The 26071-nt window shown below is 50.9% G+C and overlaps 1 protein-coding gene across 3 annotated transcripts in view; it reads left to right on the forward strand.

Annotated features, from left to right (window-relative positions):
- The window catches only part of ARID3A (AT-rich interaction domain 3A), a 93650-nt gene that overhangs the window by 35492 nt on the left and 32087 nt on the right, over nt 1-26071 (forward strand). The window lies entirely within an intron of this gene.

A 26071-nucleotide genomic window follows, 5' to 3' on the forward strand; every position in this document is an offset into this window, starting at 1 on the left:
CTCCAGCTTATAGACTAGTCTAGACTCTGCAGTTAGCATGGGCTGCTATTAACTCTTAGGAAAAACAAGCCATGCCCTCTGTAGGAGACATTGCTTTTGATTTTCTTCTAAATGATGAGGCAATCCACTAAATGATGGGGCAATAGACAGTCCGGGAAAGTGCGGGCTTTGCAAACACAGGGACCTTGCAGATCTGGAAAATGACTTTGTTTTACCTTCATCTCGTGTCAGTGGGATGGCCTGTTGGCAGCCGGTAGCTAGTGATTTTTAGGATTGTTTCAAAGAAGCACTCTCACACACACAAACCCTGCCTGCAATCAAAAATGACACTTTCCCCCCTTCACCCGCCCCCCAGCTCACTAGCTTTCTGGTTCTTCAGACCTTGTGCCCAGATCCAGGAGTCTGTTGCCCTTAGGGGCAGGTGCTGTAAATAGTTTCATGCTGTTCACATGACTCAGCCGGCAATTAAAGCTGAAAAGGGGGAAATGCATGAGGGTCGGGGGAGGTGGAGGAAGTGGCAGATTCCTCATTCAAAGGCACCCTTTGAATAGAGCCAGTTTTCTCTTTTGATTGCTCCTCAGGATATGGCTTTGGGTTGGTTGCTACTTTTGTCAGGGAGAGAGACTTCACTAATGGTTTATGCTGTGGAAAAATCACTGGGGGGAGGGGGATGCCGGTGGAGGAGATATGGGGAGCTTTTCTTTTTTTAATGTAAGTAAACACTGTCTTTTGGCTGTTTGCAGAGCCGTACTGTTATGATACTGAGTGTGGCAGATTTTTATCGCCGGTCTTGAGGTATTTGGTGTGCTTTGTTTCTAAAGCTCCAGCTCCTGGAGTCTCGTGAGTGCGTGAGAATCGCAGCTTCGATTTTTATTCTTTTCTTTTAATGAAAGGAAAATTTTCTGTCCCTCGAGCAAAAGCTTTTTTTAAGTGACACTTTAAAGCTCAAAATGCAGAAGGCAAATCAAGGAACCCAAATTTAGAAGAGATTTTTAAAAAAAATGGTTGAAGCAAAAAAAGTCATGAATGGCTTAAATCAAGGTCTTTGAAGTCAACAGCCTGCCGGCCTGTCTGTCTCCATGGTTGTGACACGTCTCCCCAGACTTCCTGTATGACCATGGGCCAGTTACTCCGCGCCTTTGGGCCACGTCCTCAGAGATACTTAGGAGGAGCCCACTCTCATTTTGAGGATCTGAATTGAGGCTAAGAGCACTTCTCAACCCCTCTGGGGGCTGGGAGGATAAATACATTAAAGATTTTGAGGCACTTAAATGCTGTGGACTGTTCTTCTCATCCCAAAGCATCTTTGCAGATACAGGGAGCCGGAAGCATTGACATTCGCTTCTGTCCGTGGCTTATTTCTCCATTTAAACCCAGCTCAGTTATGTCCCTGCGTGCGCAGCCCCACCTTCTAGTCGTGGTTGGCCTGTAGGCTGGACTGACCTGGGCTGCGTTTGCATAATGTTCTTTGGTATCCTCTCATCTGTTTGTCTTCTACAGTGTTCCCAGCATTGTAATCTCTTCGATTACAGCTAATTTCACATCCGACTCCCCTTCTCGCTTCATTTGTCTTAAAACCCTTCCACTCCCATCTCTGCTGTCTCCCGATGGCTGTTTCATTTCATGCAGCTGCTTCCATCGACTGTAAAGTAGACGGCTCGCCCTTCCTGCAGCCTCCATTGGCCTGGAGCGGCGAACCGCAGCCAGTGGGAGCCGTGATCGGCCGAACCTGCGGACGCGGCAGGTAAACAAACTGGCCCGGCCCGCCAGCGGCTTTCTCTGAACAAGCGGCAGCCCAAGTTTGCAAACTACTGATGTAAAGTGATGGGGATTCCATGTCCCCCTTGCCTTACGCTAAACTTTGACTTAAACCAGCTGCTTAATTTCCCAGTAGGGACCGTAGAAGTCCCTATATTAAAACAAACAAACACGAAAACCTAAGCAAACATGTTCTCTGTCACTTAAAATATGTCCACACTGAATTGCAAATCTGAGTCTGTGGGATCCGTGTTTGTGAATTCGGTATTTCCAAGCCCATCCCTGGTAAAACCTGGCTTACAGTTGCTGGATCTAGGCCTCACAACTGTGCTAATACATCCATTCTGCACTACGCAGACCTTCTGGCTCGCGTCTGTGGCTTGAGCTGTGTCCACACTGCAAAATGACAGGGCTTGGACCTGAGTCACAGCAGGACCCGAGTTCAGACCCATCCCCTTCGGAGGATGCTAGGACCTGGGTCCTGAGTGTTTTGCTGTCCCGAGTCAGACAGATTTGTGTGTGGACAGTAGGAGGGTGCGGACTGATATCTGAATCTGAGCCTGGGTTCACAATATAGTGTAGACATAACCTTACAGATCCCATATCTAATACCCTAGTTCTGTGATCCACCAGTATCCTTCCTGTTTTCCTATCTGCATCCCTCCCATATAAGCAGCAAGACTCCCCTAATTCTGGGGGATGTTCTGCAGAACAATTTTATTTCTCATGATGGAGACAAGGTAGGGAAGGTAAGGGCGTCTATTGGATCATCTTCTCTTGGTGGAAGATACAAGCTTTTGAGCTTCACAGAACTCTCCTTCAGGTCTTATTGCATTTCTCACTTAATTTCTCTGCTCGGGTCATCAGTTCCAGCCACTGATTGTAATACCCTGTTATTCTAGAATGCAGCCTTTCTTTGTCCAGCCCCATGTCTTACCGTCTCTTGTTTGCGTTGCTCTTATTTGATGGCTTATCTATCATGCCCAGACTTCAATAACCACTTCCTAATGTTCTGCCGAGCTCTCCCGCCCCTGGGTGGAGGGGAAAGGAGCATTTCTTTGTCTAATCAGGGCTGGAAGCACGGACTCTCAGGGCCAACCTGCCTCCCCTGGATGGAGTGTACTGGTAATGTTTTTTGGCACTTTAATGCAATGAAGTCAGGGCATGCCCATCTTGCGGAGAGAACTAGTCCCGAAATAGAGATGATTTTTTATTTTTTCCCTGTGGAAGATTTCTGTTTTCTGCCAGAAAATAGAAACCTGTGGTCTGAAAACCAAACTGAAAACGGTTTGGGAGCAATTTTTTTCAGACATTCTGTTTCTGATTGGGAAAATATCTAAGTTCTCCTCCGGGTACAGACACCATTGGCAAGAAAAAATTCATTTTTGTTAAAAACTCAACTGATTTTTCCAACACCAGTCTAAGTCAGAAATTTCCCCCTCAGCTCTTGCTGGGGATTTCTGAGGTGGGTTTAGCGCTACCGTGGGGTTGGAGGAAGCAGGGCTCTCCTTACACCTGTGCATGTCTTCACTGCTGTAGCTTTTTGGATGCAAACCCACTACAGTAGACAAGCCTCCAATGTAGCAATTTATTACGTCAGGGTCCGAGAGGTTATGTAGGCTGGGAGTGGGTGCAGGCGTGTTGGTACTTCAGGGAGTCTCGGTCCTGGGGGGCAATGGATAGTGTGTCTCTCGTAATGACTGCAGATGGGTCAGTTTCCTTTATTTAAAATATTGATTAGCGCTTTACTCCATTAGCTGGCTGAGCAGAGAAGTGAGGTTGGCTGTTGAGCAGAATGAGAGGGAAGGGAAGTCCCAGCTAAGGTCTGGGAACTGAAGCTACTGGGGGATGTAAGAGAAATCTAAAGCAGATAGTGGGGTTTTTTTTCACCTCCTTTTCTCTTTCCTTTTCCCAAAGTACAAGAACTTTTGCTGGCTTGGCTGAAATATGACAGAGGCAGCTCAGGGCTGGAGCGGGGAGGTGTCCTTCCCCCTCCCACCCCCGTCATGTGCGTTTTTGCTCTTGCAGCTGTTGCGTGGGGATCAAGCTGATAAAACCCCTGCGAACTGCGTCATCTTTGGGGGCCCTTTTTTGAGCCAGATCTTTCTGCTGCAGGCCGGGGAGCGATTGCAGTCTCTTGCCAGACCCCGCGGGCAGATAAGAGGGAGGAGGGGAACTAGACTGGCAATTGGAAAGGTTGCAGAAAAAGTCGGGGAGGGGCAGTGGGGGGAACTTGCTTAGCTTGCCCTTCCATAGCAGTCAGCTATGTGTCAGGCATGTTAGAATACGCTTTAATGAGATCAAGGAGTCCAGTGATTGGTCTGAGTCTCAGGCAAGGGAGATATGGGTCTAAGCCCCTGCTCTGCCCCAGACTTCCTGTGTGATGTTCAGCGTTGCTGGGCCTCAGTTTCCCACCTGTAAAATGGGTATGACACGTGGGGCTTGGGAGGGTAAATTCAAGTAGCCTCGATAACTAGACAGGTTATGTACGGCCAGCCCTTGGCATTCCAAAACCGTGAGTTGGGCCCCCAGAATCAGGAGATTGGGGTTGAACCCCAACATTTAAAAATGGGGGGAGGGTTTCTTTGTAACTTGCTTTCTGGGGTTTGAGCCTTCAGGCAGCACCTTGTCAAGCTTATCTCCGGGACCAGGGGAGCTAGAAACGTGCATTTTTGTGTAAACGACCTGTGTTTCGCCCAGAGTCACAGGACTCTTGGGAGCTGGGGTGGAAGCAAACGGCCAATTAGGACGAGACTTGCAGTAAATTGACGAGCATTGGCAACTCTTTCTAATGTTACTTTGATGCCCCTCAAAGCCAGCAACGCTCCTGTGGGCATCCCGGATGCCCCAAACCTAATGCTAACCAAGTTCCCCCCGCAGCAGGACAGGCCTCTGTCCTCCTCGGGTCAACGGGCTCTGTTGAGAGCCACCCCCAGGACCGCAGGCCGCGGTTATTCTAAAGCCCCTGGGGTTGCCCATAGCAGAGCGATTTGAGCTGCTCAGTCTCCCCATCCTATGCTGCAGTTTGTGGGGTCTGAGTTTATCTTTAGGGCTGCTGTTGCCCCTCCCCCCCGTGTTTTTATTACCACCTCTGATCAGCATGTGCTGCCCCTCCCAACACAGATCCCCTCAGAGAAACCTTTATTGAGCCCTCCGGCCTCTCTACCTCCTTCCGTCTAATGCCTGGTTCCTTAAAGTATGTTTTTCACAGGGATTCCACTCTTGTAATCAGCTATTAGCCCTAAGAAGTGAGTGGTTCTGGGGCTGTCGTCCAGCAGAGATCCACAAGGCGAGGGCCAGCGGCTCCCCTTTTAACTAGAGGGTTTTATCCTTGCAGATTCTTCGGTGCAGGGAGCCTGCTCAGTGCTCCTTGATTAATAATGGCTGGGTACGTTTATTCCAAAGAGAACTTCCAGGCTGAAACGTGCTACAGTCAACGGAGAGAGGAGGGTCCCAGTGGTTACGCCACAGAACAGAGATCCAGGTTCAATTCCCAGCTCCGCCACAGATTCCTTGTGTGGCCATGGCCAAGTCTCTGTGCCTTACTTTCCTCCTTTTAGAGGTTCCAATGGAGATCAGAGCGGGGTTGTGCTAGGTGCTGTACAGGCACGCAAGGAGAGACAGTCCATGCGCTGAAGACCTTACAAAGAGACAAGACAAAGGATTATTAACGCCCATTTTGCAAGGCCACCCTGGAAGCTTGTGGCAGAGCTGGGAACTGATCCCCTGAGTTTCCGTGTGGTTCCCTAACGCGATCCCCCCTTCCTCTCGGTGATGCCATATAAAAGATGAGCCCTTAGCAAGTAAACTGTGTTTCCTAACTGCCCCACATCTCTGCCTGGGATCTGAGAGCCAAGCTGGGTTAGTTCTGGTTCACGCCCCATTTCCTGCCCCCGAGCCCTCCCCACCCAATCATAAACATTCTGTCCCCCCTGAGCACCAGTGCAGGAAGCAAGTGTCCAACTTGAAATGCACACGTCATCCCCTTGCCTGCAGTGCCTGAGTCATGTGCTGAATCGTGGCCTGTGAAACCTGAAGCATAGAATCTTTTGCATGATGCGTGGGCTGTAACGGAATCGGGCTGGTTGCAAATCCCACACAGCTGCGCTCATGGGAATAGAGGCAGCTTTAAAATCAACAACCACCACCCACCCATGTCTTTGTCAGTAAGCCGAGGAGAGCGGATCCCCAGGGGAAGCAGAGCGATTGAGTAAGGAGGCGCTGTTGCTACCTCATCACTTTTCTGCCCAGAACTGGGCTTGCTTTGCAGACGGCCGTCGGGCAGCGCCGGAGATGGTGCAATTTCCTTGCTGCCGGGTCGCGTGGAGAGTGGGAAGCAGATAGGGGAAGGGGGTGGTTTTGTTGTTACGGCGGAAACCCCTTATGCACATGCTCCTGAGAACGCACCTGCTGCCTGCCCCATGCCCACATTCCTCCTGCAGCCAGCCATCAGCTGTCCATGAGTCCTGTGAACGCAGTGATCTAAAAAGAAATGAAGGGGCAGTGGTGTGTGCTAGGGCTCCCAAAGAATCAGTCGCTTTCCCCCTCAGTGCTTCTCTTTTTCCTTATCTGTAAAATAGGCTGGTGATCCTGAACTCCTTTGTAAAGTGCTTTAAAAGCAACTAGTGAAAATGGCTGTGTAAGAGCTAGGGTTTATTCTTTATAAAGCACACATCAGGGAGAGAAATGGCCATGTGGGTAAGGCTGAGAAGATCAGCGTTCAATTCCTGGCTCCGTCTGTACCCTTGTCTGAGGCAGGAACTCACCTAGCATGACAGGGGTTCTGATCTTGGGTGGGGTTTTCAGTTGCTGCTGTGGTGTAGGTTGTGACATCCAGAGCATGTCCTCTCAAGACCTTTTCTGACCTGCGACTGCTGCTTTAGGAGAGAATCCTTCTCCCTAGCTCAGTGGAGCAGGCTGCATCAGAACTAGGAGTAGCTCCTGGGTTTCTCTGATGCAGAGAAGTGTACAGATGAGAGACAAGAACTCTGAGTCATTTTGTGGCTGTTTCCTTTCCTGACCACGGGCAAGGGACGTTACCTGCTGCCTCAGTTTCCCTATCTGTCAAACAGGGACGACGATTCCTTTTGTCCGATGGCGTTCCGAGGATCGATGTAGTGTTTGTAAAGCGTGATAGAAGTGCTGAGCCTTGTTAAGGCTGCCTTGGTTTCAGGATGGAAGTGCGGGGGCAGAGGTGGAGAGTGGCTCAGGGAAGAATGACTGCAGGGGTGTGTCATCTGGAGATCTGAAACAAGCGCGGGACGCCTCATTCCGGGAGCCTGCTGCCTGCATGTTGATGAAGATCCGCCTGCTGCCGGAATTGGTGAATGAGCCAGAGAAATGCCACCCGGCAGCTGGCAGACCTTCTTTCCCTCAGCCGCCCACCCCCAACCTCCTGCCTCTTCGCTCTCCTCTACTAGAAAGCAGCTTGGTTTCACCGGGCGTCGGAAAAGATTTGCGGTGATTGTTCACAGCAGCGACGGCCCACAGCTGGACGCTTGTCAAAACCATCTGTGGCTGCTGGACCCCGTCCAGAGATTGAACTCTCTGCGGCTGGGAAGGCACTGGGAGCTCTCGGGGGGGCTGAGTGTAACGAAACAGGATTTCTTGACAGTGGCGCTTTTTAATAAAAATGTAAATGGGGGTTGCATCAAAGGTGCCGGGCGGCCCATCCAAAAGGACGTGTCTATGGTCTGATGTACATGCAGTGCCTTGCGTTTCAGGAACAGGGTTTCCCTGCCAGGTTTGCAAGTGCACAAATCCCCGGCGGTGTCAGTCTGAGAGTGAGCCCCGGTGGAAACCCCGGGGTGACTCATCCGCTTTGGCTCAGCGTGATCGCTTTTCAAAGATGACCATTTACATATGGTGGAATTTGGAACTGTGATCACCAGCGAAGGCTCAGGCTGCCACTTGCTTCTGCACCTTTGTGCCCTGCTCAGAACAGGCACTTCCAGGAACCCACATTAGCCTCCCCTCACATCCCCCCGTTACGTTTCTATAGGAAATGGATGCTCAGCCATGGCTAGCGGAGCTGGACAGAGGATCTGGATGATGATGTTCTAGGCAGCAGTCATACCTGGGGCAGAGCAACTCAGGAAATTAGGGGACTCCGTACCCAGTCTAGTGATCTGGGGTAGGGCACTGGGAGCCAGGACTCTTGGAGTCTGTTGCTGACTCCCTGAGTGACTTTTGGACAAATAGTGTAACCTCTCTGTGCCTCGGTTTCCCCACCTGAAAGTGAGGGATACTTACCTCCCAGGGCTGTCGTTGAGGGTGTGGAGAGCTTGGATCAATAACTAGCCTCAGCCGCTGCTAATGTGGGCAAAAATGAGCCACACCCACGCCAGGGACCTGCCGAGACAATACGTCAGAGCAAACAGTATAAGCAGCATAATCCGACACCGGGGTGGTGCTCTGGTAGCCAGTCTTTCTCAATAGGTACTGACTCCACTGAATTAATATTTATATAAGGGAGGGGAGGGAGCTCATGTCGAGGCCACGTCCGCACACACACTGAGAGTGTCTGGAGAGAACTGCTCTGCTGATACACTTGGAAACCAAATCACTTTGCAACTAGCAGTGGGTTTGGGTTTATTTTAAACAAATTATTGACCGTTGTCACAGCGCCTCATCTGTTCAGAGTGCTGTGGGGACGCTAATCTTCACCTCACTCCTTTTGAGGTAAGTATTAACCCTTATTTGACACATGGAGAAAACGAGACAGAAAGGTGGAGTGACTTGCCCAAGGCCAAATGGTAAATCCAGTGGCAGAGCTGGGATTAGAACCCAGGTCCTCTTGCTTTGTGTCTCCAGATTGCACTGCCTTTCAGAGCTGCGTTTCTCCTGCTGATCTGTGAGAGGCCGTGACTCAGACTGCCAAACCTATTTCTCTGGGTCACACCCTATAATTAAAAATAAATAGTTACTTGTAGGGCTGACCCCCAGAAAACCTTCCATCTTGCAGGTTTGTCTGAAATATACATTCAAAACGCAATCGCAGCAACATTCAGTTCCTCCTAGCCCAAAATGGTAGCCCTGGAGGTCGTAGCCCTGAGCTTAAATGCACGCTCCCTGCTGACTACTGTGTTGGCATTATCTGACAGATGTTAAGTCACATGGAGTGTGTTCAGATGTTGAATCCTCTTCCCCCTCTCTGGCCCCCCCCCATCTTCCTGTTTGAAAGGATGCCGCAGGACACGGGTTGGATGAAGAGACGCAATTGAAAGCTCACAGCTGGGATTTTCAATGGAAAGGTGCCCAAATCCTGTAGTATTTCAATGACAATGCAGCAGAGAGGATCCTGGGCCCTCCGCCAGCAACACCTGGGCTAGTGGCACCTGCTGTTCCGGGGCCCCGGCATGCTTTGCTCCAGGCACCTGACTGCGTCAGACGCCTTTCAGAATCCCAGCCTCTTCCTTGGAAGTACAGTGAGTTAGTTACGCTGAGGGCTGTATCCGGAGCCCATTAAAGTCAGGGGGGAATCTCTGTTGACTTTGATGGGCTTTGGCTCCGGCCCTGACTTTCGAAGATTAGAAATAGCTGCTAAAGGAAGCCTGATTTTTAAATAAAGTTATATAGATGATGATGCTGTCACAAGCCTCTGATTGCTCTTGCTGGTGCAATTCCAAGTGGGTTTAGGGGGTGAGTGAAAAGCCCTCTCATGGTTTCAGATCCTCTGAGCCAGATCCTCAGGCAGCTAAAAAACCTGTGGACTTTCCTGCTGGTTTCTGTCTTCCTGGCCAGGCCCCTTGAAGCAGGATGCAAGGAAAAGGAGCCGCAGGGCTGGCTCAGTGGCTCGCGCCTTAGCCGCGAAGTTGGTGGAGCTCGGTTTGATTCCATGCTCTGCACAGACTCCTAGGGTGACCTTGGGCAAGGTACTTAGCCTCTGGTGCCTCAGTTTCCCACCCGTAAGAGAGGGGTGACAGCACTTCCCTCTTCCCCGCAGGGGGGTTATGACAGACTCAGCTGGTACCCAGGAGCTGGCTAAGACAGAGTGAGTGTTTCCTTTCCGTCTAAGGGATGGTGGTTGTCAGGCCCAGAGCAGCACTTGCAATGGAGCTGCCCCGTTTGACACCAGTGGAGGATGTGGTCTGAAGCTTGGTCCCTGGAATCAGCTGACGTGCCCATGTAACTTGTTGGCCCTCTCCCTGCTGAGCAGAGCCCAAGCCTCCTCTGTTCAGCCGGGTTGGCAGTTTTGGGGGCCTTTTGTTCGCTGATGATGGAGGAAGGTGGGCCTAGTTTATAAACACCCCTAGACGGCAGGCGTTTTGACAATGATGGGGCAGGGGGGACACCTCGAAGGAACCCAGTTTGCAACTAGCACCAATTCCTCCTGAAAATCTGGCTCTGGAAGGGGTCTCCTAGGGAGTGGGGCAGGGACTCTAACCCAGGTCTCCTGGGTTCTAGGCTGGTGCTCTAACCACTGAACCATCCTTTCCTTCAATTCATTTTTTTAATATGCATTGTGCCTGGTGATCATTTTCCTTTGGAGCTTGCCCCCAGCTGCTTTGGAGAATCTTGGCCACAGACAATAACTTCTTGTGACTGGGGCAGTATGATAAGTGGGGAAAGGAGAGGGGTTACCTTCTCGGATGCCTCTGGCTTTCATCTCGGGCTGAAAGCGGGGAAGGGAGAAGCTGTAGGAATCAAAAAGGGAAGGAAAATACCTTCGTAGCTTTCTTTTTCTCCCTGCTTCCCAGTGGTCCTATCTAACAGACAAAACCAGGACGAATTCCTCCAGGAGGCCTGATGCGGTATGGGGCTGAACGCCTTCAAACGCCGTTCACTCCAGGAGCCTTGGCAGGATTGGGCCCTGATGGAACTTGCCCCGCTAATGCCAGTGGGACTGGAGGGTGCTCAGGAGCTTACAGGATCAGCCCCTTACGTCTATTCTGCTGTCCTGTTCCTCCCCCACCATGACATACATTTTTTTTTTCTTTTCATTCTTCCCCTCTCCTATAGTGCAGGGGAGGACAGCTAACAAACAGAGGACAATTGGGGGTCAGGGAGGTTAAACGGTAACTAATTCACCCATTGAGTGGCCTTCTGTGCCTCAGTGACACCCTCATTGTTAGCCCCTGACGCTGTTCTGCATCCTCCCTGTGGCCCAGAGGAAGCCGGATGTCTGCAGCGGCCTCTGGAGAGAGATGTGCACCCAGGTGAACATGCAGCCCAGGGGGGCACTGGCACAGCTGGGAACGCTGCACGCAATGTTCCATGCATCTTGGTTCAGAAGGGGAGCTGCTCCGCCCTCCCTGCAAGTGTTGCACCCATCAGGAAGTTGCTCCTGAGCACAGAGGCTGGGCCCTAAACTTTTATTTCCTGCTGTCTGTTTATCTTTAACCCCTAGGGGAGATTCCACGTTTCCAGTAGCCACAGCCACTTTGTAGGTTGCCGATTGGTTTGGACGGCAGCTGGCTTTCTAAAGCACTGAAAGCGCTTTGTTCTAGCTGCCCGCAAGGATCCAAACCCAACTCGCGTTCCCATCTTTGTGTCTCGCGATGAGATCAGTCAATTCTGCAAGAAGGTGGACATGATGGGAGAGAGACTGTGCCCCTCTGAGAAGCAAGGGCTAGCAGTTACAGGCCTAGGCTGGGAGCCAGGACTCCTGGGTTCTTTCCTCAGCACTTGCTGTGTAACCGCATCCAAGTAATTGTACCTCTGTGACTCAGTTTCCCCAAGTGAAGATTATTATTGGTATTATGGCAGCACCAATCAAAATCAGGGTCCCGTGGAGTGAGGTGCCGTACATGCACATGGTCACTGACAAGAAGGCCTCCTTTTGCACTAGAGATGCTCCAGCCCAGTGTTTCCAAAGCACTCGGGGATCCTTGGGCAGAAGAGCAAAGTCTTGTTTGTGTCTGCACCTGGGGAAAGAGTTCCAAGCGGCTGACTCTGGGATTAAACGTTGCCTGTGGTTTAACGGGCTTCTTGCTTCACTCTGACCCTTGCCCTGCTGCTGCTTAGGAGTTGGTCGGGATGCGACTTGTCTCTGGAATGCTGCGTCGTGGGGAATTAAGCCACATTCCAGAGACCGGGGCACAGGCTTGGACGGATTTGGTTGGGCGGTCCAGGCTCTTGATGGACAACTCTGCCTCTCTTGAGGGCGAGCAGCCTTTGGCTTCTCCTCCGCTTTATGTTCTCCTTGGGCTCGGAGAAGAAGGTGAAGCCATGGAGAGCCTCCTGGTGAAGAGCCTTCTCCCTTCCTTATAAGGCTGTGTCTGCTGCAGCTGGGAACGGTGCTCCATGGACGTAGTATGAACTATCCCATTTAAAGTTCTGTTTTGCTGCAATGGAATCAACCCCAATCCAACCCTTTCTTGGCAGGGAGCCGCCTGTTCTGAGTCTGCACACCGCCTAGCGCAGCGGGTTCCTGGGGCAGCTGGGCGCTACCGCAACATGAATCGGTCATCGGCGAGTTGAGCTATTTAGTGACTGGGCTTGAAGTTCTTGGCTACATTAGCAGTTTTTCTCTCACTGTTCACACTAGCACCGTCTAAGCTGCTCCTATGACAGCTGTAGATTTCGCATCTGGACTCTTGGGTCACCCAGACCTAGGTTGATACTGCAGAGTTTCTGGAACAACTAACCATGGCTTGCTCCTGCGCTCGCCACAAAACCACATTCATCGCCAGTTCAGCTGTACCCAGCTAAGGGCATCTTCCATCACCAGCGCCGCTTTCTGTAGTGTCGAGGTGTCGGGCCCAGCCCTCCTTGGCTTTGTAAGATCCGGCACGAACAAAGGCTCAGACAACACAACGGGGGGCAATTGCTTCTTAGCGGTGGCCAGACATGGCATGGATGTACCTAGCTAGACTCTGTCTAGGATCTTATCCTAGTGGGAAACGTGGGGGTGGTTGGGTGAAAGTCATTCCTTCAATAAAAGGAAAAAGGGAGAACTACCCAATCCCTGCTCATACGTTTCTGCCACAAAACTGGGTAAAAAGCAAACTGCTCTCTGCTGAATGTTTCCAGACGTTCCTCTTGTTGTGTTTTAGTCAAATTTCCATTTGTAGCAGGGGCCTCACCTGCTGTCACTCGCTCTGACGACTTTGCACCATTTTGCTACTTCAGATGAAGAGCATGCAGGCAGTAGAAGCTCAAATTCTAGTCTCATTCCATGCAGGCCCCAATAGGCTGGGTGCAGTATATACGCACAGTGAGACACCTCCATACCCTGAAGAACTTATATGCCAAATAGCCAAGATGGATGAATTATTATCCCCATTTTACAGATGAGGGAGAGGGCAAACTGAGGTAGAATGGGATCAAGTGACTTGCTCAGGATCACACAGAGACTCTGTAGCACAACTGGGAAATGAACCCAGGGCTCTGAGTCCCCGGTGCTGTAACCTCAAATCTTTCCTATCCTGTTTAGCAAGAGGTGACATAAAATAATATCAAATAATGAAGGGGGTGGAAAAAGTAGATCAGGAACTTTTTGTTCTCACCGTCTCATGACACAAGAACACAGAGGGCATTCAATGAAACTGAAAGGTGGTAATTTCAAAACTGATAAAAGGAAATACTTTTTCTCACTGCATAATTAGACCGCGGAACTCACTGCCTCATGAAGTCATTGAGGCCGAGGATTTAATGAGATTCAAAGAGAGACTGGATATCTCTACAGATGGCAAGAATATCAGCGTGATCATAATCAATTATGGCAACATTAGAAGGGCTATTTAAATCTTGGGCTTGAGCCGATCTCTAGCTACTAGAGACCTAATGTGGAGGGCAGATTATCCTAGTTCTGCCTCCTGCAGGGTTCCTTGCACCTTCTGCCAAATTATCTAGTTTTGGCCATTGTCAGAGGTTACTGACTAGCTGGGCGTGGGTTGTGATCCAGTCTGGCAGTGTCAGTGTTCCTCCCAGGGGAGTCACGGGAGCGTGGCCCATCGTGCAGTCAGTCCACACTGAACCCTGGCAGGCTGAGCACGCAAACCTGCAGCGAGGCGCTCCCCAGCGGGTGGGGCGGGGGATGGGAAAGGCTAGCACAGCAACCCGAGTGGGAAGCGCTCCATCTTCGTCCTCCAGAGACGCTCTGACTAGCGAGCGGTTCGGTGTCTCCATGTATGCTTTGGAAACAAATTCCCTCCCAGATACTTCTGCACCTCGCTCATGGGAGCCCAGAGGCCTTCCACCAAATACTATTTCCCAGGCCTTCTCTTCCCTTTTTTTGTTTTTGTTTTTTGTTTTCCTTTCAACAATGAGTGCTGCCTTCCTCTTCTTTCTCATTGCATCACACAGCTTCCTGGGGTCTCATTTCTAGCTTGTTTCCTCTCGCCAGGCCTGCCTGCTCCTCTTTTTAAAAAAAAAATGTGTTCCTGACTATTTCATCTTGATGATTGCCAGCCTTCTTCGCCCGAGCAGCCCGGCTCAGCCCAGCGGGGTTCTGTCTTGCATGCCCATCTAACAATGGAGCAACAAAAGAAGACATGTCCTCGTTACACACGGGTGAGACTCCCTTTAATGGTCTCGGAACTCGCCCAGGCAAATCTCGCTGCTTGCTAGCAAGCTCCATAAGGAGCCTCCAACAGGTCACGGCACTGGCACTTGGCTTGATTTAGTCTGTGACCCTGCTGGGGAGGGGTTTAATGCTCCTTGATCTCTGAGGAGAGTTTATACGCGTGGCCTACAGAGGTGGGGGAACGGGGAGGCGATTCCATGGACCAACGCCCAGTTAACGGGTCTCTTGCGCAAATTTTGGGAGGAATTTTCCTCTTTTGGTGACCAGAGAGAGAAAAGTCTTAGCAAATCTCCTTGGCTCATCCCATCCATAGGGCTAGATGAGTGACACAGGCAGATAGTAAGAGGATAAACAACTGACCGGTGCAGTCTCTGTCCCAGTCTTTGGAGTTGGGTCAAGCACAAAAGTAACTTGACTTTTCTGCACAGCTGTTAGTTGGTTGGGCTAATTTTTGCAGTGAGCCCCATCGGATTTAACATGGAGGTTGCCTCGTCCTGTTTCAGAATAGCATAAGGGCTACATGTGGAGCTTTGCAACCGTGACCCCATCTCCTTTAGGTTGCTCATCTTATCCAGCCTATGGCATCTATAGGGCCATATTGCTGGCCTACCTAGGCTCTTGTTAAGCCCATACGTAACCTACCAGAGAATGAAGTTAGGGCTGGTTGATAAATGAAATGCTGTTTTCACCCAAAAAGTTTGCAAGTTGTCTTCCTTTCCATGTGTTTAATTTGCCTTTTTTGTTGTTGGTTGTTTTTAAATTGATGGGACTTTATTAAAAAAAATAATAATAATTTCCTGAAAAATCAGCCTTTTGGTACATGCAAGTCAGTAATTTATTCAGGAAACTTTTTTGTGGCAAGCTTTTGGTTTGGGTTTATTTTATTCTTTGGGTGAGTGAGAAGTTTTTTGACCAAGGACTGCTTTTAGTTTTGAAAAATGTCAGGTAGCTCTAATGCACACCTGAGGATTGTGCGCACACAGGGGCGGCTCTAGGCATTTTGCCACCCCAAGCACGGCAGGCAGGCATGCCTGCGGGAGGTCCGCCGAAGCCGCGGGACCAGCGGACCCTACGCAGGGAAGCCGCCGAAGGCAGGCAGCCTGCCTGCTGCCCTCGCGGCGACCGGCAGAGTGCCCCCCGCGGCTTGCCACCCCAAGCACGCGCTTGGCGTGCTGGTGTTTGGAGCTGCCCCGGCACATGCATTATCCATGCATCCAGTCCATGTGTGCGCTCCTTGTTAACTAACTTCTTAGCATGTGCATTGACCAGCAGCTCCCCTCCCCACACTTAGGGCAGCCCTGGACAAAGAGGGAGTCGTGTCCCCTGTGGAAAAGCCTCTCGTAATTTTTAGAAACATCTGTGTTCACAGCTGACCCCCTCTGGCTATTTTTAAAGCACATGATGTGAAGCCCGTTTTTGAAAAGACCCTGATTTTTCTACTGTAGAAGCTTTGACCTTTTTAGGTTCTCATCCTCCAGAGATCAAAGCATGAGATGAACTGTGGTGATTTCAGTGGGACTCCAAGTTGCCGTTGCTCGTGATTTTTATTGCTTGAGTTTTGTGTGTGTGTTAAAGTCACAGCTCCTGGAGTCATGTGATTACATGGGAGTCTCTGCTTGCTTTCTTAAAAACAAATTTCTAGCCCACGTGGTTTTGGAGAAAGATCTGACTTTCCTGTCACTTGTGATTGGCAAAACTGGTAACACCGATTGTAAAGTCAAGCCTGCGCATAAGTCTTTGCAGGATCAAGCCCTGCAGAGTAGCTTTGCAAGGGGAGGCCTTATATAAAGACTTGGCTCCTGCATGGGAATCAGCAGCCAAGGGTTTGATGAAAAGATTTGTCTGGCTCCAGCGTAAAGTCCTGAAGTTGCAGGGTGTCTGCCTCCAGGAGCCTTGTGAAAAGGCAGCCTCGTGTGGTCGTGTTACCCTCCATTTTAATTCCAGTTTTTGCTTATTATTGTTGGAACAGTTTCATTTGAAACTAGGCTTCATCTGCAAATAAAATCAGAGGTGGAGGCAGCTCCCTGTGATCCTTTCTCCCGCAAACCCTCTGCGTTATTTATTTTTTTTTAAATGTGCATTTTATTTTATTCTTTGCTTTGCAGACCCTGCTCACAAATTCCACAGAGAGTCTTGGCCAGGAGGCTGGGGAGGGGGTGGGGAAGCTGGGAATGCAGTGGGAGCTCTGGTGTGTGTCCACATGGAGGGGCACTTTCTCCGGCATTCCTGACATTGTTCAGACCAGCTGCAGAATTCTGGCAAGCCCATTTAAAGTCAACCGGCTGGGATTTTGGCATAATCTGACTTGAAACATTAATCCACTTGTCAGCTAATGGCATAAGAATGCACACTAAATGCCTGGGCTGGAAATCTACCGGGGGGACGGGCTGTTTTCCTAGAGGGCTAATATCGTTCTGCTGACCTCTTGCAATTAGTTCCTCCTGTTTTAACATTTTCCCCTCTGTTAGCATGCGCTTCCGTGCTTGCAGCTTCAGCTGCAGAGCCACATGCAGCTTTTAATGAGCATCAGCCCAGGGTGGAGGTATTTGGAGACTTTTTGTGGGGGGAGAATGGGAGCGTTGTTCAGAATGAAGCCTGATCCCACGGACGCTTGCAGAGAGCGCAAGATTGTTGCTCTGCGGGGCAGGTGGGAGCAGAAATTGTGTGTGTGAGTGAGTGAGTAAAATTCATGGAAAGATTCCTCTCCTCCCTCACCGGGTTTTGAGCAGGGTTGGAACCTGGGACCTTCAGTACCGTTACTCCAACCTCCAGGAGTGATTCAGGTAGCAGTAGTAGGCTGGTATCCTCTAGTGGCTGTGACTCGTTTTGCCAGTGTTACATACACACACTAGGCACATGCTCTGCACAGAGCAGGGCTCTCAAGCCCCAGTGCACTGGCTGCCCTAGAGTCTAGCTTGAAGAAAGGGGGTGTAGCATGGACAGAAAACAGGTGTGTTTGGGCAGCAAGCACCATCCTCCCTATGCCACAGAGTGGTTTAGCTGCAGGCTTCCCTCTGCTCTGTTAGGCCTCATTCCTGCTTTGTAGCAAGAGCATCGTCTCATTAATGCAGGATCAGACGCCCCTGCCCTCCCGTGCTCTCTCTCTACTGCTTTATCCTTCGGAGCTTAGCCGTGCGGCCCTCAGCACCTGTGCTGGGCAGGTTCAAACCCGGTGGCTTTGGGGTAGGGGTTAGCCTCTGTGTCTGTCTCAGAATAACCAGTTCCTGTGACATGCCATGTGCAACCCTGGGCTGTTTTTCTCCAGGAAACCACATCTGATTATGTAGCGATGAGCTGGGCTAACATTAAAATATCCCCAGATGATATTTGTTTGCTATTTGCATCGCCCAGACTTCTGCAGAGGACAGGCTTCTGCACAGGCAAGCCTGCGGGTTGGGACACCAGTTGCCTCGCGGTGCAGTTTTCCCCTCCTCACCAGTCAGACGGAAGGAGAAGCTGAGAAGCGGGTGTTGTCCCAGATGTGGGTTTTTTTGGTAACAGAGACAGTGCGCGCCGAGAATAGTTGCTGGCCCCGTGCATATGGGCAAACGCCTCTTGCAAGGTGAAGCAGCGAAAGAGAAATGCTGGGGCCACGGAACAGATCTGGAAGGTGCTGGGGAACAGTGTAGCTTGCAGAGAAGCCCCGTGCTCCAGTAACAGGCAGGGTGGCAGCTGTAAGCAAAAGCTTTCAAAAGGCTGCGGGTGCCTAGAGGCCTCCATTGTGCATGGCACTGTACAAAAACAGTACAGCGCAGAGACAGTCCCTGCTGCAAAGGATGGGACAGGAAGTGATTTGCTCAGCGCCAGGCATGGAGTTAGGAGATGAGGGTTCTAGGCACCGCTGCCTGCCCTGTTCGGGGAATTGTGTGTTGCCTGGGGAGGAGTGTTTGCCTTAACCTTAGGCTGAGCTGCGTTCCCTGTGAGCTAGCAGACCAGATGTCGCCGGATCTCTTCAGGGTATGGGGCAAGTCCTCGAAGGTGCTCCAGACGCACCAGACGCCACGAAACATGGGCACCGTCTCCTAATGGTGAGCGTCTTGCCAAGACACCCCCCCCCTTCCTGTTCATGAGACCGTAACATCCCCCTGACCCCCGTTGACACGAGAGAGATTCAGAGTTGGAAAGGAGTTGATGATGGGGGATGGCATTCGCCCCCCTGCCCTTATTGAGAGCTTAATCCAGGACTAGACTCAGGCCTTGTCTATACCTAAAACTCAGGCTGTCCTAGTTGCTACACTCAGGTGTTTAGCCAATTCACACCCCTGAGAGGTGCAGTTAAACTGACCCTGGTAGGTTGGCAGAAGAATTCTTCCATCAGCGAGGCTCCCACCTCTCGAGGGGGTGGGTTAATCGTTGTGACAGACATGCCCCTTCCGGCGATGTAGCAGGTGCCTATACTATGGCCCTACAGCAGCCTATCTAGTGTAGACAAGCCCTGAGACATGGGAGACCCAGGTTCTAGTCCCAACTCTGCCGCTGACTCACTGTGTGAACTTAGGCAAATCACTTCCTTTCTTTTCCTCCTCCCACTCTTTTGTCTGTTGAGACTGTAAGCTCCTTGAGGCTGGGACTGTACAGCACCTAGCACCTTGGGGCCCCATTCTCAGCTGGGACCACTAGGTCATTCAAATATTAACCATATTTCTAAATCCTGATGGCCTTGTTAATTATAAAACCTAAGTACAACATCCTGTCAGTATAACTCTGGGCAGTGCCGTACTGCTGTGTAGATTAGTGTCTAATAGAACCTTGATTCTACTTGCACAGTTCCTTGCCATCTTTAATTGAATTTCCCTAATGGGGAGTTGGTTTTTGAATAGTAGAAACACGTATGAAAGCCGTTTGCCCTAGAGAGCAACGTATGAAAATTGGCACCAACCAAAGTTCTGCGCCCATGCACCTGTTAATTTCAGTCCTGTGGCGTAAGCAGTAGTCATAGTCAGGCTAAAAACTTGCTGCCTGATTTATCACTTTCACATATTGCTTAAACAAAAATGAATTTCAGTTCCTCAATCTTTTTTTTTTTTTAAAAAAAAAAGATCTGATCTCTCAGCTTTTTACGATCAGTACTTAAAAAGAGATGCATTGGGCTTTCACGCTTATTTTTATCTATGCTGTGTTCGCTCTCATTTAATTTAGCAGAAAAAATGGTATCGAGCAGGGGTGGCCAACCTGAACCCGAGAAGGAGCCAGAATTTACTAATGTACATTGCCAAAGGGTCACAGTAATAAGTCAGCAGCCCCCTATCAGCTCATTTCTCCCCCGCTCCCAGCGCCCCCCACCCACCAGGCACCAATCAGCGCCTCCTGCTCCCTCCCCGTGCCTCCCGATCAGCTGTTCTGTGGCATGCAGGAGGCTCTGGGAGCAGGGGGGGAGGAGCAAGGGCTCAGCGGAGGGGGCGGGAAGGGGTGAGGTGCGGGCAGAGCATGTGGCAGAACCAGAGGTTGAGCTGTGAGCTCTCCTCCCCCCCACACATTGGAAAATTGGTGCCTGTAGCTCCAGCCCTGGAGTCCGTGCCTGTACAAGGAGCTGCATATTAACCTCTGAAGAGCTGCATGTGGCTCTGGTTGGCCACCCTAGGTATAGAGAAATATGTAGGAAATAAGGCATTCTGTGCACAACACGGACGTCCTCAATGCAAAGAAATCCCGTGGAGGGTTTTTTGAACTCACTGGTGTTAATGTCTTGGCATTTCCATCTCTCTCTGTCTTTAATAGGCAGCTCCTTCTCAGTAATGATGGATACGTTGGTGATGTGATGCAAAGAAGTTTTCTAAGGCATTTTGGTGGGAAAAATGCAAAATTCTGTCACCATGTGGGCCCCCCAAACGCTTGTGTGTCTTTCTCCTCCCCTCCCCCCAGGGGCATCTTCTAGACTCCTGCATAGTCTTTACCACAACCTGGTCACTTGTGTGAAAGCTACAAACTACCTTGTCTCCATTAGGACTTTACCTTATGTTTGCTAATGTGAGTTAAGGATGCTCCTTCGTTCCTAGGGAAGACAAGGTCCCAGGGTATTAGTCCCTGACCGCTGGACTGAGCAGTAAACTTAGTTGCAAGTGAGGCTTAACCCAAGACTTCCCTGAAGGGCTCGCTCATCCTGTGACACCCAGCGTAGCGCAAAAAGAAACTCCTGGGCGGCTCTCTGACATTTACAGAGCCTTTTTGTCCTGTCCTTCAGTCAAGTGGATTCTTTGGGTTCCCACCCCTGTTCCTCTGGGGGGAAAAAAAGAGGCCAATGCTTCTCGTCTCATGAAGCTGGCCTCTTTGCTGCTGTCACTAGCTGGCCATCACAACAAAGCACTGCTAAAAGCAGGCACTTCCTAGGAGCTGCTCCAGCCACAGGCCGCCAGTGCAGATTCCAAGGAAGATGCAGAGACGTGGAGTCTTTGGAAACAGTGTCTCCCTGGAGCAAAAGAGGTCAGGAGACATGCTGGGGCTCTTCCAGCAATTTAAGATAGACCAGTATCCACACACCGAGGACGCATGCGCTTATCAATGTTTGTCAAGGTCTCAGCTCATCCTGCTTGACGTCCAGGAGCACCGTCTGTTCTGGAGGAGCAGTGGCTTGATTTCAGGGCTAAGTATCCAATCAGCATCGGTCAAACTCTGCAGAGTTGTCAAAATCTAGCGTGCCAGGCTGGACGTAGCTGGCTCCCGCGCATCCCATGCTGCACTGGCTTGCCCTAAAGGCTTCTGTTGTTCTTCAGCAGGTTATGACTGAAACACCCTGTTGAAAGAGAGACTCAAGTTGGAGAGAGTTACACGCCATCCTCCCGCAGCTTTTAAGGGAAGCTGCACCTCTACTCCAATATCACAGCGTCCTTGGGAGCCAAAAAATCTTACCGCGTTATAGGTGAAACCGCGTTATATCGAACTTGCTTTGATCCACCAGAGTGCGCTGGCACCCCACGGAGCGCTGCTTTACCGCGTTCTATCCCAATTCGTGTTATATCGGGATAGAGGTGTATTTATTCCTCGTATGGGGCCTGAGTTGAGCAGCTCAGAAAGCAGCAAGACTGCCCTGAAAGGTTTGTGCAGATCAGGTGCAGCAGGTTTGTGTTGAATGTGATGCTTCCGGAGCTCTAATGTTTCTAGTTTCAGAGTTACAGTATGGTGTGGCCAGAAATGAGGGGCTTGGGGTGCAGAGGGGGCTCCGGGCAGGGGGGTGGAGCCGAGGGGTTTGGAGTGTAGGAGGAGGCTCTGGGCTGAGGCAGGGGGTTGGGGTGTGAGAGGGCATATGGACTCTGGGCTGGGGCTTTGAGGTGGGGCCAGAAAGAAGGGGTCCAGAGTATGAGGGGGCCTCTGGGCAGGGGCTGGGGTGCTGGGTGAGTGTGGGGTGCAGGCTCTGTGAGGGAGTTTGGGTGTGGGAGGGGGCTGGGGCAGGGGGCACAGGAGGGGGGTGCATGGTGCAGCCTCTGAGATGGAGTTTGGGTGCAGGGGGTCTCAGGGCTGGGGCAGAGGATTGGAGTGCGGCGGGGGTGGTAAGGGGTGCGGGCTCCAGGCAGCACTTACCTTGTGGGGACTCCATGGAAGCTACGACAAGTCCCTCTGTTCCTAGGCGGAGGCACCGCCTGGTGGCTCTGCGCGCTGCCACCGCCCACAGGCACCACCCCTGCAGCTTCCATTGGCCACGGTTCCAGGCCAATGGGAGCTGGGGAGCCAGTGCTCAGGGTAGGGGCAGCATATGGAGCTGAGACCCTTGTTACTGCTTCCAGGGAGCTGCATGGAGCCAGGTAGAAGCCTGCCAGCCCTGCGCCAACTGGATTTTTAGTGGACATCAGAGTCTCTGTTTGACCAGCTGTTCCAGTCAAAACCTGGACACCTGGTAACCCTGCTCATAAACCTTTTGCTTTGGCTATTCACTCCGGCTGTGCCACTGGGTGGCTAGACCATAAGGGGTTAGCTCTGCTTCTGGACTGGATGTGTCAGAAAGAGTTTCAAACAGGAGACTGTCTATGTGGCTGAATAATCCTCTCTGCTAAAATCAGAAATAAATAAATAGAAATAACGTAACTTCTTGGATTTGCAGCTGTTTTCATGAATTCACAGCGTGTAGCTGAATGTTCTTGAATAAGGGGGGAGTGAGGGAGGGTCACATTTTATAGAATGGGTACGTTTTATAACGGGGAAATCAGCCATGAACAGATGTTTTAACAAATGGTTAATCAGTTGTTAGGGTCCCCCAGGTCAATAGATTGCTTATAACCATCTATACCATCTACTGCTCCGACTTATAGCATCTGTTCTCTCTCTGTAGGCTCTCCTACCACGCTCATCAATGTAATGTCAGTAGTCCTCATATTAACCCTTTCTAAGCCATACTTAAAGTGTGGCCTGTACAACCTATCAAGCTAGTTCCTTTTTTCATACAAATATTTGCCATGCTGCACCGATGGAAACCCGTGACCCAAAGAGACTAAGGGAGTTGCCCAAGGTCACACAGGGAGTTAGTAGCAGGTCTCCCAAGTGCCATGCTGGTACCATGCTATCCCATCCCTTCCCTCCGAGCTGGACACGGTGCATTGTCTGCCTGTGTTCCTGCTACATGTTACCAGCCTCATGGCAACCCTGAGTGGAGGGAAAAACAATGCAGCCATTCATTGATCTGCCCCCCCCTGCTCCCGACACACACATGCTCTGAGTGGTTTGATCATGTGTTATCTGACAGGCCAGCTATCTGACCCCAGCCACTGTATCAGCCACAAACTGGCAGGAAGCGGCACAAGGAGCCAGACCCTCCAGAGAGAGCGCATTGGAGGGAGTTGCTCTGCAAAAGAGGCCTGGAGGCAGAGGAAGGAGCCAGTGGCCCAGGGGACCAGCACTGAGTCTGAGGAAGCAGCCCTTAGCTTCTCAATACGGGGTCCCTGGACCAGAGCCCAGAGTAGAGGAAGGGCTGGGGTCCCCAGCTGACCCCCGAGGAAGGGGATGTAAACTCCCCCTCTCCCCCCATGCAAGGAGGGACAAGGACTGTGGAGTCCAACGTGGGGCTGAAGGCTTAAAGTAAGGTCACTAGGCTGCTGCTCCATTGGACTCTCCATTACCCCGGATGGGGTGGGGATTGTAAGCGGCCTGGCTGGAGGGCTGAGTGGTGAGGAAGGGCAAAGCACGGTGGGCTCAGAGGGACCATCAAACGGGGCACCAGAGCATAAGAAGCTTCTGCACCATGCCTGGCCACGAGGGAGTGCACTGGCCGGTGAGTGACCCCTCGGCCGTTGAGCATGTGGAACTGTAGGGCACTAGATGCCAGCACAGCATGAAGAGGGGAAGGGTGTCGCTGTGGCTAATGCCCAGGACAAGGAGTCAGGATGCCTGGGTTCTTTCTTTGACTATCACTGACTCTCAGTTCTTGGGAGCCCGGCCTTAGATCCTTGGGGCTTGATGTTTCAGAGGAGCTGAGCACCTGCAGCTCCTGTCGCCTTCAGATGGAGAGGTGGGTGCTTGGCCCTTGTGAAAATCAGGCCTTGGGTGTCTGAACGTAGGCGTCTGAAACAGACACAAATTTAGGGGCTGCTGTTGAATATTTGAGCCTTACCCTCCGAGTCTCAGTTTTCCATCCATAAAGTGCAGATAGATATTATCTCGAATGGTTGTGAAGCTTAATTCAGTAATGTCCAAAAAGATGCAATAGGGAATAGGAATTCAAACTGTTCATTTTCATTGGTTTTACCAGATACCCATGCTGTTTGGATAGCTGAAGATAGGTACTGTAACTATTTACATATATAGGGACAGAAATTGAGGTCTGTAGCTGAGAACTATTGTTCTGTGGACTGAAGACAATTTTAATTATTTAATATCTAACTCTTATGAGAGACCAGCACTGGGTTACAATATCCAGATTACAGGGAGGGGACCTTGTTGCACATCTGATTTTTACTTTTTCATCCCATGCGATGTAAATTTTCCCCATAAATTGAAAAAAAAACTTCCATTCTGTTTGCTTATGTAGAAGAGAGAAATTGCACAGCTTGATTGGTTAAAATTGTACTAGTGGCTTTTGATAAGATACCTGGATGTTTGTTTTCAGCCAATCAGACTGCACATGCAAAGGAGCACCTCCTGATTGGCTGCAGTTAGCTATTTTATTCACCTTCCAGGTGGTAAGTAGCCAGTGATTCATTTTTCTGGCTGACCTTTCGGATTGTTTGCCAGGCCTTTGCTGGAGCAAGTGTCTATTTCTGATTAAGACAATCAGAACTGGTCAGATTTTAGCTTCAGATCTCTGTGAGCAGCCCCCTGTGGGTGGTTTTATACTGACCTTCAGGGCCGCCCGGGGTGGAGAGGGCAAGTGGGGCAATTTGCCCTGGGCCCCGCTAGCCCTGGCCCGGCAGCGGTCCGAGTCTTCGGCGGCATTTCAGCGGCGGGGGCGCCCTTTAGTTGCTCCGGGTCTTCGGCGGCATTTCGGCAGCGGTGGGCCCTTCAGTTGCTCCAGATCTTCAGCGGCATTTCGGCGACAGGGCGCCCCTCAGTGCTGCCAAAGATGCAGAGCGACTGAAGGGCCCCACACCGCTGAAATGCCGCCAAAGACCTGGACCGCCGCTGGATGAGTACAAGCGCCGCAGCCCCTCCGCTTTGCTCCAGGCCCCCCAAATCCTCTGGGCAGCCCTGCTACCTTACCGCCCAAGCGTGTGCATTTCCTGTTCCCCCAAAGAAAAAACAAGGAACTTTTTGCTTAATGCAGCTTTCTCTTTGCAATTCCATCAGGCAGAGGACTGTGACATTTTAACCACCCCTCCGCCCCCACCCCCAATTACACTACATTTCCTTCCCTCACTCGTTTGTAGTTAAACAGCAGGCTCAGCCTAAAAGGATCCTGCGTCTTAATTCCCATTCTCAAAACCTCTCCTTTGTGTGAAACGAGGGAGAGCACGTGCTCATGCAGATGATACAGGCTTGGTGGGAAGCTGGTTAGTGGTTTTCCAGACGTTGTCCACAACCCCATGACAATTTCGTGCTTGATTTTGCAATCGGAGGTAGAATGAGTCTGTGGTGAGTCAATCTCTTCTTAGATGGAGGTCTGAGATTTTCCACGTGCGCCATGGGGAGCAGGGGGTGGGGGTAGGTTCTGGTCTGATGCAGGCACACGGCTCCTTTGGGGTGGCATTGGGGATGCCTGCCGTTGGGGTGCAGCATTCAGTGTAGTTTTAATCACAAGACAGACTAGCCTCGGAGACCAAGAGAAGCAAAGCTGTTACTATGGAAGGTGGTGAAGTCTAGCAGACAAGCCACTGGGTGTCAGGAGACATGCGTTCTGGTGATGAAACCTGATGACAGGTGAATCCTGTTATAAGGAGGGTCTTATAGATCACACTTCACCTACATGTAATCTTACATAGGAACCAGAAACAGGATTCTAAGGTCCACCAAGCCGCTCCAAATGGATCCACTCTTGGCACTCCGCGCCTGCTGGTCTCCTGCAGTTAGCATCTGGCCGGTCTATTTTCCACTCCCTGGTGACGTGTTTTACGAGAGAGAAGGAACTGAATTAACTTGCCATGGTGCGGAAGCGGCCACATGTTCACAACAGGGGCAGGAGGGGTGGGGGTGAATTCCCCGTGGAGCTCTCTTTACAAGAAAGTAATATGGTGTCAGTAACAATTCCAGTAGTGGGGCAATGGAAGGGAACTTGAAAGCCAGCGTAGAGTGGGGAAGACGAGCCTTTAGGAACTGAAGCACTGAAAACCACTGGGCTTCTGTGATAATGGCATGAGTCGAAGCAGGAGTGGCTGAGTGGGTTTGAAGGGAGAGTTATTGTGCTGGGTTATCAGTCTCCAGCAGTGCCGGGGAAGCCCCTCCACGCCATCCCGTGCCTCCTAAAAACTCCAGGCCTGGTGCTCATGT

This window comes from Gopherus flavomarginatus, chromosome 24, assembly GCF_025201925.1.
Source record: "Gopherus flavomarginatus isolate rGopFla2 chromosome 24, rGopFla2.mat.asm, whole genome shotgun sequence".
NCBI lineage: Eukaryota > Metazoa > Chordata > Testudines > Testudinidae > Gopherus > Gopherus flavomarginatus.